Genomic DNA, 16,232 nt, shown 5'->3' with positions numbered 1-16,232 from the left:
ATACATCGAGTGGTAGCGAGGACACAGAGCTGTACTCCGCATCAGGTGACGAGTCCTCGGAAGACGGCTTTCGACTTGTCCAGTACCGCAAGGCCAAACGAAGAATGATCAACTCATCTTCGGCGTCCAGCTCGAACACTGTGAAAACAGCGCCTCAACGATGGCCTCACTCCATCCTGTTTGTGCCACAGAACGCTACCGACAACCTGCGCGTCCTCAACAGGCAAGCACTCTCTGTGTATCTCGAAAACACTGTGCCAAACGAGATCAAGGATGTCAGGATAAACACTAGGCGAAACATCCTGGCAATCGATGTGATGAACCCGAGCGCGCTGACCATACTACAACATGTAACGCAGCTGGGAAACATCAAGGTCCGATCCATCATGCCAACGAATGGTGCCACAATAACAGGAGTCATCTATGACATTGACAATGAAATTCCTAATGCAGACCTCCCAGTTCTTATAAAACCAGCAAGTGAACGCAACGTCATTGTGCATGTTTGTCGCCTCGGCAACACACGTTGTGTGAGAATAACGTTCAAAGGCGACTGCCTTCCACCCTACGTGAAGGTCGGCCACTTTCGCCACCAGGTTCGACCATTTATTCCAAGACCAATGCAATGCTTCAATTGTCAGAAGATTGGCCATGTGAAGGGTGTCTGCAGAAATTCGGCCGTGTGCCCTCGATGTGCCGAACCCCACTCAGAAGACAACTGCAGCGCAATCAAGTTGAAGTGTCCTAACTGTCAGGGTGATCACTGCGCCTCTTCCAAAGACTGTCCCCAGATCAAGAAAGAGATCACCATTCTTAAACAAATGGTCAGAGACAGCTCTACACACAAAGAGGCTGCTGTGAAAGTACGGCGAAGACGACGTCACCGTCGAAGGTCTTCACGACGGAAAACATCAAGTTTTCCGGAACAGTCAACTCGTCAAGCAGCATCACCAGCGGAAGTTTCCAGCCCTCCGAACACCGATGTTGGAAGGGAGAAAACTGCCAGATCTCTCTCCACAAAGGAATGGCCGCCACTTCCACGTACACGACCGCCAGAAGAGCCGCAAAAGAAGCCGCCCCCAGTACAGCAAGGTGCTGTATCCGAGGAGTCACGGAAAACAGATGAGCAAGTGATAGCACTTATTAGGCCTTTAATGAATGCCATTCGCGTGTTGCTAAGCAACATGCACACACCGTCTGCCAGAAGTGCGCTTCAAGTACTGGACGCTCTGAGTCCGGTGCTTGCAACCCTTGAGTAGATCATGGCTCCACAGCCACGGTCTTTTAGGGAAGAGGTCCGACAAGCAGCTATTTTTCAGTGGAATGCGCGCGGACTCAGAGCGCGCCTTTCGGATTTCCGTCGCTTCGTGTACGCCAATATGTTTCCAATTATCGTCATTTGCGAGCCGAACTTATCGAATACAATCAGGCTTTCCGGATATGAATTATTTATGTCGTCAACTGTTTATGAAAACAGTAAGGTTTTGGTGTGTATTCGCCGTGACCTCACCTACACTCATCAGCCTGTACCACCTAATGACAATAACCAATATATATGCCTAAACGTAAGGAAAAAGAATTTGGCCTTTACTTTTGTCGGCGCCTACCTATCTCCGTCAAGTCGATTTGATTACAAAAGACTGCAAGACATCTTTTCCTCAACCTCCAATCCCTGGGTCATCACTGGGGATTTCAACGCCCATCATACACTCTGGGGAAGTCCGATGATCAACGCAAGAGGGAGAGCTCTGGTATCTTTCGCCTCCAGTAATGAACTTTGGCTGCTGAATGATGGAAGTCCTACCTTCTTACGTGGCTCCACCTACAGCAGCTGTCTTGACTTGGCTTTCGTCTCACGAAGCCTTGTCAGACGTGCAGGGTGGTTTGCGGACATAGAGACGCACGGAAGCGACCATATCCCCACGTACATCAAGATCAGAGGATTGTCCCCTTCCAAAATACGGGATACGATCCAAAGAGTGGACTGGCCTAAATTTCAGTCTATTATGGAAGAACACTGCGACGCCAATCCATCTTTCGACTTGGAAGAGGCAATCAAGGGCGCGGTGCAAGACACTATGCGCACTCTCACATGCTTTTCGAAACTGAACGAATTTGATGTGGAACTAGAACGACTTCGAGCAATCCGACGACGTGCTGAACGAAGATACCGACGTACGAAAACAATGGACGATTTACGGACCGCAAGGCGCACGCAAAAGAAGATACAGCGCCGGTTAGCCAAGCTCGAATCGCAACGTTGGACTGCCTTCTGCGAGTCGCTAGATCCGCGCAAGCCTTTATCGCAACTATGGAGAACGGTGCGTGGTCTCCGGACACTCCCCGTACAGCGATTCCCATTCAAGGCGCTTGCCCTCTCTCAAAAGAGATCGGAGATTGACGTGGCAGAGGATTTCTGCGCCAGATTATCCGGCCAACTCACAGTTACCAACATATTATCGCCTTCGAGTAACTGTCCGCCACCACGTGATCACCGGATGGATCTACCATTCTCAATCCACGAACTTAAGGCAGCATTAGCTTTGTGTAGCCGCACATCAGCCCCAGGACCTGACGGAATTTCCTACCGAGCTCTGTGCCACCTGGGTGAGCGAGCGAGAGGAGTTCTCCTTGAGGTGTACAATGAATCTTGGAGAGATGGCACACTACCAACAACCTGGAAGACAAGTCGCCTTGTTCCACTGCTGAAGCCTGGCAAGTCGCCGTTGGAACTCTCATCATATCGCCCGATCGCGTTGGCGAGCTGTGTCGGCAAAGTAATGGAGAGGATGGTCCTAGGACGCCTGGAGTGGTACTTGGAGTACCACAACACCTACCCAGATGCCATGGCGGGCTTCCGACGTGGTCGATCATCGATCGATAACGTCGTCGACCTGGTCACCTACATTCAACATGAGAAATGCCGTAAGCGTCTCTGCGCTTCCTTATTCCTCGACGTTAAAGGGGCGTATGACAACGTTACGCATGAAGCCATCCTCTCTGCTCTCGCAGAGGTAGGAGTGGGTGGTCGGATGTTTAAATGGATACGGAGTTATTTATCCATGCGATCCTTTTTTGTAAGCACCGAAGAAGGCCATACTTGTCTACATTATAGCTACCGCGGCGTCCCCCAGGGCGGTGTACTTAGCCCTGTGTTATTTAATCTAACACTAATTGCTCTCCTTGAGCACGTGCCAACTACAGTCAGGCTATCAATGTACGCGGATGACATCTGCATATGGACGTCTGCAGTAACACGCCTACAGTTGCGAGCGAGAATTCAGAGAGCCGCCACACAAACTGTTCTCTACCTTCGTAATCGAGGCCTGGAAATTTCCTCAGAGAAATGCGCACTAGTGCCATTTACGCGCAAACCCATGGCCAACTACAATGTAATGATAAATGGCCAAATAATACGACGGGTCCGATCGTATAAGTTCCTAGGTGTCATAATCGACAGGGACTTGTCATGGAGCCCACACGTATCATACGTGAAAAAACGGTTGACAGGCATCTGTCACCTCTTCAAGTTTTTCGCTGGCAAGACCTGGGGAATGTCGCCAAGTGCGATGTTGCAACTGTACAGGGTGCTTTTCCTAGGATTTCTGCGATACAGCTTGCCAGCAATAAACAACACAGGCAAAACAAATCTACGCACAATACAAAGTCTTCAGGGTCAAGTGCTCCGGATCTGTCTAGGCCTGCCTCAGAGTGCTTCAACAGTGGCTACAATAGGAATCGCTGGAGATCACCTTGTCAGAACCCACATTGAAATTGAAGTACTCAGGACCCATATAAGGCATCTGACCAGGACTCCTCGTCACCACTTGGCCTCCCTAACAGCGGACAGACCACACACATCTTTCAGCCGGACGATAACCACACATGATGAATCATTGCCAGCTTGTTTCACCCCGGCTGCGAGACCTTCGATTCCTCCATGGTGCCTCGCTCAGCCAAAAATCAACCTCACAATACCTGGTATCTCGAAAAAAGCTGATCTATCATCGCCAGCCCTTAGACAGCTCACGCTACTACATTTGTACGAGAATTACCGTGATTCTACGCATATTTACACTGATGGATCTGTCCTTCCAAGTAGCTCCGCGGCGGCAATCGTCATACCAGCGAAAGCTACAACAATCAAATTTAAGACGACCCACGCGACAACATCGACGGCAGCAGAGCTCGCAGCGCTCTTTACTGCCCTTCATCACATTGGTGATGAACCACCACATAAATGGACAATATTCTGCGATTCGAAGGCGGCACTGCAGTCTCTACTGTCACCTTTACGACGCGGACCACACGAACAACTAATATTCCATATTACAGAGACGTTGCAACATATAAGTGAAGCAGGCCATGAGATAACCTTTCAGTGGCTTCCAAGTCACTGCGGGATTATCGGCAATGAACGGGCGGATCACGCTGCCCGCTCAGCCCATACTGAGGAGCGCCACGTCCAAATTCCTCATTCTAGAACTGACGCAGCACGGAAGCTCCGCCTACTTGCTCGGCAGTGCACCGCGTCGCAATGGAATGAGCCACATTTAAGAAACACGCGACTGTACTCACTTGATCCAACACTAAGTCTTCGAGCGCCATCACAGCTTCGCCGTAGAGACGCCACGCTTTTATATCGACTTTGGTTGGGCGTTGCCTTTACTAAAGCCTATGCATTCCGCATAGGGATGACCGACAGCCCAACCTGTGACCACTGCGGCCATGAAGAATCAATTGGCCATATTTTGTGTGCCTGCCCACAGTACAGTACACAGAGGGCACGCCTTCGCCATGAACTTGACCAACTGGACGACCAAGCGCTATCCGAAAAAAGAATTCTACAACATCGAAAGGACCTACCGTCACAGAAGAAGGCCGTGCAAGCGCTATTGCGCTTTTTGCGATCGACCGGCCTGTGTGAACGACTTTAACTGGAACGCCTTTTGTGTATGTGTGCCTCCATGTGTGCGTGTTCTTTTTCCTTTTTTTTTTTGCGTTTTCCTCTCTGTCATCTTTCTAACCCCTATCCCCCATCCCCAGTGTAGGGTAGCAAACCGGAGACTCATATCTGGTTAACCTCCCTACCTTTCCTCTTCATTCTCTCTCTCTTATGTGTTAATACTAGAACTAACCTTGGGAGTGTTAGCCAGCGCCACTACTCGCAAGCCTTGGCGGTGGATGTGGAACATTCTTTCTGCCCAACGTGGCTCGTGTACGTGACGGCTTCTCATGATATGTTGTCGTTGGTATATTTGTTGGCTTCTCATGATGTGAATAATAAACAGCGGGCCCCTCAGTTATCCCCCTTTCTTCTATCCCTCCCCTTTCTTCAAAGGTACGTTCCTGCTTGTGTAGAATTAAGGTAGTTGTGAAATCTCTGAAGATATTTTCCAAGATATTTACATAAGCGACGTGTACTCCTTGATTACGTAATACCTCTATCACTGCTGGTATCCCTACGGAATCAAATGCCTTTTCGTAATCTATGAAAGCCATATAGAGAGGTTGATTGTACTCTGCGGAGTTATTGACTACCTGATTGATGACGTGGATGTGATCCATTGCAGAATGTCCCTTCCTGAAACCTGCCTGTTCCTTTGGTTGACTAAAGTGGAGTGTCACCCTTATTCAATTGGAGATTATCTTGGGCAGAATTTTATATAATACCGGAAGTAAGCTAATGGGCCTATTTTTCAATTCTTCAACGTCTCCCTTTTCGTGGATTAGTCTAATGTTAGCATTCTTCCAGTTTTCTCGTAGCCATGAAGTCGATAGACATTTCGTTTAGAGAGCCGCCAGTTTTTCAATCATTATGCCTCCTCCATCTTTGATTAAATCGACTGTTATTGCATCTTCTCCTGCCGCTTTTTCCCCGTTTCATGTCTTGCAGGCCCTTCTGACTTCATCGCTAGTTATAGGAGGAGTCTCTGCAACGTGTTCATTACTGCTTCAAATGGAGGTATCGTGGCACTTCTGGGTACTCTACAGATTAGTATAGAATTCTTCTGCTGCTTTTACTATACCTTCAAGATTGCTGATGATATTACCCTGCTTATTTTCCAGTCCATACATCTTGGTTTGTCCTGTGCCAAGTTTCCTGCTCGCTGATTTCAGATTGCGTCCAATTTTTACAGCTTCCTCAGTCGTTCTCACGTTATAATTTCGAACATCCCTTATTTTCGTCTTGTTTATCAGTTTTGACAGTTCTGCGAATTCTATCTTATCTAACTATCTATCTATCTAACTATCTACTTAACTAACTATTTATTCTATATATCTTAACTAAACCAGAGTCACACCTATGGTACTGCACCCACTCCCACGAATTGGTGACGCCATCGATGATCTTTTTTGCGGTCTCTTACTTGTCCTCTGCATATCTACGGTTAGGTTAATGGTAAATTCTTATACACTTTAGCCGGCCTCTCTCCCAGTCAAGATTAACGCCATACTTTTTGAGTAATCAGCCTCGTCGCTTTGAAATGAACGCATCGCTCGTCAGAATACTATAATTTACCAATAACTTTTTTTATTTCTTGGAGATCAAAGGGAGCTCAAAAGAAAGATTAAACGAGTTCTCCTCTGCCATCTTATTTCTAAAATCTTTCTTTGTATGTTCTCGGAGAAATTGCTTAATTATTACAAAACAAAATCAACCTCAACCCTGTTTCTTCTTTAATATTATTGTTATTTCGCTTCCGCACGGACGCTAATTACACCATGCTGACGCTTCAGGCGTCAAGATATTTGCATCTATCCGGAATACTTCTTTTGTTGTTCCCTAAAAGTTCACAGTTGTTCGCTTGCTTAGTTTACCGAACAATGTAATAGCTTCTTTTATGCGTACGCTTCTAGCTCCTACCAGCATGCCGTCACAATCTTTGACGTCACAAGTACCTCATGGTGGTGTGTTCGAGGTGGAGCTGACGCCTACCGTATGACTGCTCCTTTTCTGGCTTAAAGCGTCTCCCCTTACGTTGCGTTGTGACCAAACTTTTCGTAGTTACAAATGTGCGAGCATTTAGGGTTTTCTCGGCAGTGCCTGTGCTATATTAAGTTGAGTGTTAATTCATTCATTCATTTTGTCTGTTTGCTTGTTTGTTAGGCGCCACTGTTGAGTACTGAGCCTTAAGAAGGAGTGGCTTAAATACGGCACTGTAATATAAACAATATATGACATTTGAAACAAGTAACAGCATGCGATAGCACTTGTAAGGCATTATTACCACTATTCAACCATCACAGATACACAGTGTACATGATTCAAGATAATAAATATGAAACGTGCAGCAGCATGCAAAGATTGACCGATGTGCCTAAGGCAATGTACGGTGAACGGTGGAGCGCAAAGTTATATTGGAAGCTGCATGCAGCGCGAACTGTCCAGGCGATGCGGCATAACCAAGAGAGCAAGTGTTCTAATCACAAAAAATGATAATTAAAAAAAATGCAGATCCACCCCACATGTTGGCATCTGAGAAGCGAAGCGTCTGTGAAGCGGTTAAAGGAATACCATGCAACTGATTATATTCTGCGCAGCGTTTGGCCCCTGTTGTGTAGTCGCGGATCTGTATGGCCACGAAGGTTCCATGGATGGTTTCGTGCCAGGTGTCGGCGGAAAGAGAGATACTGATCGACGTTCAAGAGATGACAAAAAGGTTTATATACAAATGTACATTATCGAGTTTTAAAAAAGCGGCTTCATGACTCTCGGAGCACACTACATGCTGAAGTTTAGCATGTAGGTTGCTAAAAGCTCAAAGATCTTAAGCTTAAAGCTAAGAAATCTATACGCTGCCCGTAGAAGAACGGAACCAAGGCTGATGAGGACGAAGGGCGACCCACCACTAAAGACAATATATAACACAATTAACGCAGTTATTCGCCGTTGCACAAAGTAATTAAGAAGAGATCAATGGGCAGCATTTTGTGCAAGCCCCTCGGTCTTCACGCCAGTACACATGGTGGGTCTTTAATAACCTTGCTGAAAATGTTCGACCAATCAAGCCACTTGAAGCCCTAGGATTGAAGTTAGGCAAGTGGCTCGCTTGTCGAATGCCTTTACTCAAATATACTCTTTCGGCAGGTCAGCCGGCACAGCCAATCCGCTTCCGCTGCTATCATCCTCTCCGATCGAGGCTCCGTTCACAATGCGAGAGTTGGAACTAGCTGTGAGCAGCCTCCGACGTCGCTGTGCTCTGGGCCTTACCTTTTCAGCAATCAGATTTTGACTAACCTACCGGTTGAGAGACGATGTGATCTGCTGAATTTTTTAAACGAAGTGTGGGCCCTTCAGTGATATGCGTGCGGGAAACTAGTGTCATATATAGACGCGCCCAACCGCTCGATGCGTATTCGTATCTGGCCACAGGTCGTTTCATACTGTCGTCTGCTAACGTCAATTCTCGCTCGCCCATGTTTGGTTTGCTTGGTTTGGTCTTGTTCGCACTTCTTTGGATTGTCGTGATTTGAGAATGTTTTCTTTTTTACAATAATGAGTCTAAACCAAGACCTGCTAATGGAAAGGTTTCAGGAGACAGTGCGCCATATCTAATTCTGTACGACAAGACGGACCCTGAAGACAAATATGCGGAGGCGACATCCAGTGCCTCATTCTCCTTGACTTTGGAAGGCGGCGACGCCGCAACAGAAAAGAGCACATCAGCATGATTATGATCAGTGGCAACGACATCGTCATCTTCACAAGACATGACTCGCGTTAAGAACGAAGGACGAATAACGTAAGCCCAGCACCGATCTCTCAGCAGACGAAATAAAAAGCACACGACATCTCGAGTCTATGAAGTGGAGGCGAGAGTTTCATGCTGTCACGTGACTTCCGTAGTGGCATGCCACCAGTTGGTTTGGCCGCTCTGCCACAGTTGTGTTTTAACGTCGGCGGCGCACCGCGCGCCATTTACTGCTAGTGTGTATGCGCATTTCCGCGGCGACGATCGCTCCGAAATAGCACCAGAGTAACGCGCGTCGTCTGTTTACTGATGACGCCAGCGAGAAGGCATGTGGCGAGTGCGTCATAACAAAGCGCTGCATGAGTGGAGGTCTGTCTGCGGCGGCTTCTCTGGATCGGGTCCACTCGTCGACATCCGCGCGCTACTTCTCGCGATCTCCCGATTAGCGAGGCAGTCGTGCCACACTTCGCTCGTTCGCAACGTGCCGCACGAGACAGATTGTCCGCGCCACCCAATATATCGCGAAATGAAAACGCGTATAGAGCTACGCTCAAATTTCGCATTAGGGAGTATCGTAATCGTCGGTGAGTTTATTTCAGAAGGAAAGAGATATGACGCATACAGCTTCCTTTGTGAAGATTATAGCCTTGTATATGCGACTGGACAGTTATAAGTAATGCCTCCTTCCTGATATTTTTGTTCGTTTTTTATGTGTGTCTGCAACATGAGTTCGGCAAATCATACAGTGCACCAAGCATGCAAGTGCAGGTCTGTTAAATGGGATAAACAGATGCCAAGAGAAAGTAAACGCAATTTTGGGTGTCAAAGACGTGATATGCGTAAGCCAAATTTAACAGCGTAGCATGTTTACCATAACAGACGCAAAAGGAGACGCCCAAGCGGAGCAATTGCTGACATGCCTTTGCGAGGCTAAATCTGCCTGTAGCCAACACCGTCCTCCTCCTTTTTGTGGTGCTGCGATCAGATTAGGAAACTTACAGATATTGGTGGAGTAAATTACATTAGAGGAAGCCTTGATGGCATGGCTTTAAATGCAGACACGGACCTGTGTTTTGTGGGCATGCTCGACTCTCACGAATTCCCTGATAATTTTCCCACATGGCTCTCGCGTCTCCTGTAGCTTAGCGCTATCGGCAGTCGGTCTGGTTGCAGCATATTATCAGAGATGACGCAAGTGCTACGCTGCTAATGCCACCTAACGGCGGGGTTATTAGGGCGCGAATAGGAGTGGGCTCTCGTTCCGCGCGCGCGCCGATCCATGCTTCGACAAGACCGTCTCACGAGGCCTAGGAGCAGATCACCGGAGTGGACGAACGCGATCGTTGGAACGTGCCAACATGCGCATGACCACACACGCGAACGACCAGGCGTTGCTGTCCAGCATGAGGCGAACATATTCGCTCGATATCCAGTCGCGGTGTGAGTCCGACTTCCTAGATTTGTCGTGCGGCCATCGGCATGTTCTGTGGATAGCAATTCGGCTAGCAGGTATTAGCCTATGAAAAGTACAATAAATGCATTTGTGATTGTTTGCACTACTGTGTTGTCATTCCTTTGTTTGAAGAGCACGTGTGAGACCCCATAGCTTTAAGCTATGTCTAAATTGACAGCGTATGCAAAGGGTGTGAAATTAGAATTTAGTATATATGACTGGCCTGTACATTGTCTGTAGACTTTACGGGTGGGTATCTGCACGCTTCACAGAGATTGATAGTGCATAGCTCATTGTCCTAGATAACAGGGAACATTCGTTGAGCATTTTTGCCACCTTATATTCATCCCTCTTATTATGTCAGGTCACAGTAATATGGCTACCACATTCGAAAAGATTGGTCGGCGAAAGCTTTTCGCGTCACGTCTACGACCACATACATCTATTTCATGCACTCTTTCGGAATGCCGACACTTTCAGCAATGAGTATGCCTGATAAAAAGCTTTTGCCCAAAACTCTGATCTCCGCACTGCCGTTCAGTTCAGTCTTCTTGCGTACCTGTTTTCTTTACGTAGCTGCTCGCCCACGCTGTCTACAACATCTTGTTTTTTTTTTCTTCTTTTCATTGTGACTACTCCACTTCATAGGCAGAGTGCACTCCACGGTGGCGAAGAAAGCTGAAAGCTTGACAGTCCGCCATAGAAAGGCTTATGTCACATTCAGTCAAGCATAATCATTGCCCTTCATATCAAAATCCTGCAATCCAAATCCCATAGCGTAACTTATATTCTGTAGTGAGAATGAGATCAAAGAGCAACAAATCCCTTGCAAGAGCTTTTCCCTCACTTTGTATGACTCGCTTTTTATTTACGCGCACTGTATGTAGTGCTATAGGTCACTCGTATACGCTGGCAAACACAGCTGCCAGACAATCCTCTTTATTCTTTTGTTTTCACCATTGGCTTCGGGCATCGTCGCCAGCTCCATGGTACCCGTGTGCAAGAAACAACAGAACATAGATAATGGATGGTCTAGACGGTGAGACGTCATAGCCGTGCCTATGCAATTATCGTCCAACTGCGCCTCGAATCCCCGGTGCTTACAATAATTCAGTGTATTCCCGGGCATTGTTTCGGTCAGCGCGACCAGCGCACATGGAGACTAGTGCTGCCGTATTAATGCGGGGTAGAAATACAAACTCAGTACCTGCATGGGCCATTGCCGACTTCTATTCAGAGAAGTCGGCAGTAGGGTCTGAGTAATATATAAATGCTGCAGCTGTTTAGACCGAAGCATGGGACTAGCTTTGCTTCGTAGAGAAGGCTGTAGAATGGAAGTACGTGGTATCTAAATTATAGACATTTATATTATAAATTTACATGTGGTTTGCGGCCTTTGATTGAAACGCGATGAACGGTTTCATTTTTTTAATTTGTGTTGCAAATAATCACTAATTATAGTATGATAATCTTCAGGACAAGTACTGCAGTAGCTAATGTGTTATAGGCTTTCACGTCCAAGTCAAGTAGGGGAGTTAACGATAACGTCCACTGCCGTACAAGTGTAACATGTGGAAACACGAATTTTACTAGGGCAATCGGATGGAAACTATGCGTCAGGCAACAAACGGCGAAATGGAAAAATAATTGATCTTTAAAAAATAGGGCATGAATGCCGGCTCAAACGAGAGCAGATAAGAACATTTTAAGGCAAAGAAGTGGATTTGAATTGACCGCGTAACGCGTACAGCAAACAAACGATCTGCCCAAGTGAGAGAGCGGGTACCGAAGGAAAGAAATGTTCTCGAGTTCATAAATGAGAGAATCGGTGGGTATCAGGTAAATTTGGTTAACGCAGGACAGGGGGTGATGAAAGACCTCTGTGAAAAGTATTTTCGTGGACTCAACACTCCGGTCGCTACAGTTACGTCTAAGTGCCTCATGTGTCACTGCAGTGCTTCTCCCCTTGCTGTTTCCTTTTAAGTTCGTGGCCATAGACTTTGGCTGCGATCATGAGATGCATCCTACACTCTGTGACATACAATATGCTGTGTTGGCGGCAGTGCAAAACCCTGACGAAAATAGCAACTTTAATTGCCGGCAGCGTCGCTATTTATAGCAGGTCTACAGAAATGAAGATGGAGCGAAAGTATTTCAACTTCCGTGAATGGCAATTGAGGAATTTGTCTAGGGAATACTGGACAATTCCAAACATACATTAAGAAATTGTAAATCCCTAAACGTTGAGGGAATGGCAGTCGAAGGTCAGTAGAAAGTAAAGCCACCTGACGAAATAGAAGCGGCATCGCGTGCGTACCGTCGAATAGCTTCTGCAAGCCGCGTGCACGTCGTATCGGATGTATTTTTATACACAAGTGCTCGCTTTAATGAGAAGCTGGAGATGATGGCCCGGCAGTTTGCCTGGCATGCTACTTCAGGTGTTTGGGGATAAATATGCTATCTACAGTGGCCCCATTAATAAATAAGCAGCACATAAACTCAGTCGCACATGCACAATAAATATATTCACAAAGTATATTTAAGTCCCTGGCACCTTACCAAAATCAACAGCGCCTTTCGTATGTAGCGCGCAACACACAGGCACTGCTGTGCCGCAGGCAAAGTATGTCACGCAACAACTCGAAGCTCGTTCGAGTTGCTCGATAAAATTTAGAGCGGCCTTCAGAAATCGTCACTGACAAGTAATAGCAGAAATAACAGAGAACATCATGCGAGTCCTCAGGAGTGCTGTAAAGAGAATACATATTTGCAATTCACCCTTTATATTTTGGTAAACTATAACATGTCGTTCAACTACAGAACAATCAACCAATTTTTGTTCTGATATTAATTTGTCAATTCATTAATCATTCGTTCATGATAATATATCATTAAATTACATGACGAACAGACGACGTTTGCCGCATGGTGTTCGAAAGCGCAGAAGACTTGCTTTATATAGGCGGCTGTAGAAAGATAATCTGAAAGTAACCTAGTACGTGGAACCTCGGTTACATTCTATATAAGCATTACAATGCTGCGCGACAATAAATTGCACAGTATCTGCGGAGGCCCAACAGAACGGCAATCGTAAGCTTTCGTAGAACACAAACGCACGAAAGCTGGTGTTTCAATCAACCTAAAAACAAACAAACAAACAAAAAACTGAAATAAAGCAAGTGTCCATAGAAGCACAATAACGCTTTCGGAAAGAAAGTATGCGGACGCAATAATAACGATACCACGAACTGCAGAACAAACATGGCGTTCTCCGCACGCCACCCGAATTGGCGTCATGAGCAATTACACAGTGCGAGACGCGAAAACGGTGCATGATACAGAAGGCTCGAAAGAATCAATCAATACCGAATTATTGCAAATGTAGCAGCCTTCTCGAGTGGTAACGCCCGTGCCGTGCACGCATGCATTTGGTACCAAGCGCCTTTCATACCGAATTCGAGTAAAAGGGGCATTCGCCCCGCTCCTGTATGGATTTCTCAATTGCGTGCGCGTGACCGGGAAATTTCAGGCATCGGGGCAGCTTAGTCCTCGAACTGCTGGTATTCTAACATTATTACCGATAATACCTAAAGCGGAAGTGAAAAGGATTAAATGAAGAATGACATCAATTTGCAGCTACCGAAAATTACCGAAATGACCGAAAATGAATGATACTCACGACACGCATTCGGGAAACAGGTGCGACTCCTCGTGGCAGGAAACATACACATTTCGCCGGAAAGCAGGCCATATTTTGTTTGTGCCCGAGCGATTATGTATAAGCTCTTCTGAAACACTTTCTAATATCTTCGTGACACACAGCTGGTGCGTGAATGGTGAACTGTGTATGTGGGCTAGCAAGCCAAATTGCCTTGATGACACTCAGCATGTTGAGCGTCCCGGTAGAACTTGCCCTCGCCGTCAGTCTTCCCGGTACGCGTTGTGACGGACTGCAGACTCTTCCGCGCTTGATTAGTGGTGCTCTGGTGGAGCAATTGCCAGCCGCATTTACAGGTAATATTTGTCTGCAGCTGACGAGAGTCCTCCTCGCCTGCCTCAATATCAAAAAACTCCCTATAAAGGAAACAACAAAGTAAATGACTGCAATAAACTGTAGCTTACATATCTCAATTGCGCTGGGCCAACTTGTATGATAGATGAAAAATTTGCGGACTTGAAGAACTTTCTTTCTTCTTTCTGCTGTAATGAAGTCCTATAACCGCGTCAGTCATTTTAAGACCACAGTAAAGGATATCAGAATCCGTATAATACTTCAAAGAAATTCAAGGTTTTAACCGTATGACTGGAGGAAAATGAAAAAATGCTATGCGCTGTCGATATTCAGTCAGCTCATTGATGACTTGCGCCAAAATAAGAAGAAAACAATGCAAGATTACCAACGGAACAAAAACTAATATGCGACAATGCCCCTTATTTCCTAGTTCTGAAGGTGGAACTTCTACACTTAGATGCCTAAGAAACATTTCCACATAGCATGGTAGTAAACTAAACGGTTTGCGTTAGCAAATTGCAAAGATAAATTTTTTTCAGGTATAAACTGTTGCTGCAACTGTAATATGACCAGCCACATAATGTATTTCATTATACTAACTTTGTTATTTACTGAACGTATCGAAGTAATTAAAGTCAATTCGAGATGTGTCATAAAGCGTTAACCTGAGAAAGTTACGTATAGGGACCATAAAGGGGTATCTAACGCCGCACCTCTAAGCCAGCATCCAAATTCACTTTGATAATTTCGTCTGCATGCCGCAGATGTCTATATATTTGCCAGAAACTGTAAAACTTTGTATTCACTCAGTGCTTCTTGAGTCTTTACTCTTTCCTATGCATATTGTTGTTACTAGGCGTTTGAGTCCCTTAACCATGTTCTTTAAGTGAGTTTGCTTTCTTTGAATCTTTGTGGTTTTCTTTATTTATTGATGGGAAAATAAATAAAGGAGTCATTGTCACCGTTTGCAACCCTTTTTCCCTTGGTTAAGCACACAACATATTTAATTGTACTTTTAGTACTGACTGTTCTCACCTAGCATCCTATTTCATTGTGGGAATAGTGTTGTGTTACGTCCGAATAATGTTTGTTGTGTGAATGTTTTTACGAGCATGTCTTGTTTTGCGTGTTATACTTATTCTTTTTGCATGTTGATGTGATCGTAGTGTCCCCCTAACTCAATACCATGCTCGAGGCTTCTAAGGTGTTCATAAAAGAATTATAAAACATTGTCAAAGGCTATAAATTCCTGCATTCATGCTAGCAGTAAAACTTTTGTCTCAGCTTCTGTAACCGCTCAGTGAGAAAGAAAGCGCACCTCTACGGAGAACGCCCATCCAGACAGACCACATATATACTTTCCTCACGCTCAACCCGCTTTGCCGACCATTTATATTGTATTGCGTCTCCTTCCATTCATCTTACTTAGCCTCAGCCACCCTGACACAACACACAAACTGGGCAACGCCACGCGGTTTCTCGATGCAGCCACGTCCGCGCTTGTTTTCTTCTCGGTGCCGTGAACCTATAGTCATCCGGCTTATATTGAGCCGAAAGAGTATTCATTGATTTCGATTACGCCCCCTCCGCCATCGTTCCTATCCAGTCACGCTGTGTTCCAGTCCATGCTCCGCTGCTTCTTTTTTTTTTTTTGGTTTCTTCGCGACGGTACAGACAAACACTCGCAAGTGCACAGGCCTGTGCACTCGAAACTCCATACAACTTGCATCAAACTCTGCAGCACAAGATAGAAGCATTCTGCTAGCGAACAACACTACAAAGAAACAAATCAGTGCCACTATACGCTGCCAAACCTCAATTATAGCAGCCATATGTGTAGGCTGTTCCACCGAAAACAAACTGAGCGCACTCTTTGAGCATAAAGCACTGCAAAAGATACAAAAAGGAAGTGGTAACAGAAAGGTTGATTTGAAGAAACATTTATCCCATTTGCTTGCAATGCTTTTTTTTTTCGTCTTGTAAGACACACTCGTATGAGGTGGGCTTATCTTGTTTCTTTGTTCGCCTATACTCTCCCTTTCCGCACTGTGTGTTTCATGTTGCAGGGTTT

The 16,232-nt window shown here is 45.8% G+C and overlaps 1 protein-coding gene across 1 annotated transcript in view; it reads left to right on the top strand.

Moving 5' to 3' along the window:
* LOC126531404 (cell adhesion molecule 3-like) overlaps positions 1-16,232 on the top strand; it is a 486,943-nt gene that overhangs the window by 142,954 nt on the left and 327,757 nt on the right. The window lies entirely within an intron of this gene.

Source organism: Dermacentor andersoni, chromosome 5 (genome assembly GCF_023375885.2).
Source record: "Dermacentor andersoni chromosome 5, qqDerAnde1_hic_scaffold, whole genome shotgun sequence".
NCBI lineage: Eukaryota > Metazoa > Arthropoda > Arachnida > Ixodida > Ixodidae > Dermacentor > Dermacentor andersoni.
This window is presented reverse-complemented; position numbering and strand designations above follow the sequence as displayed.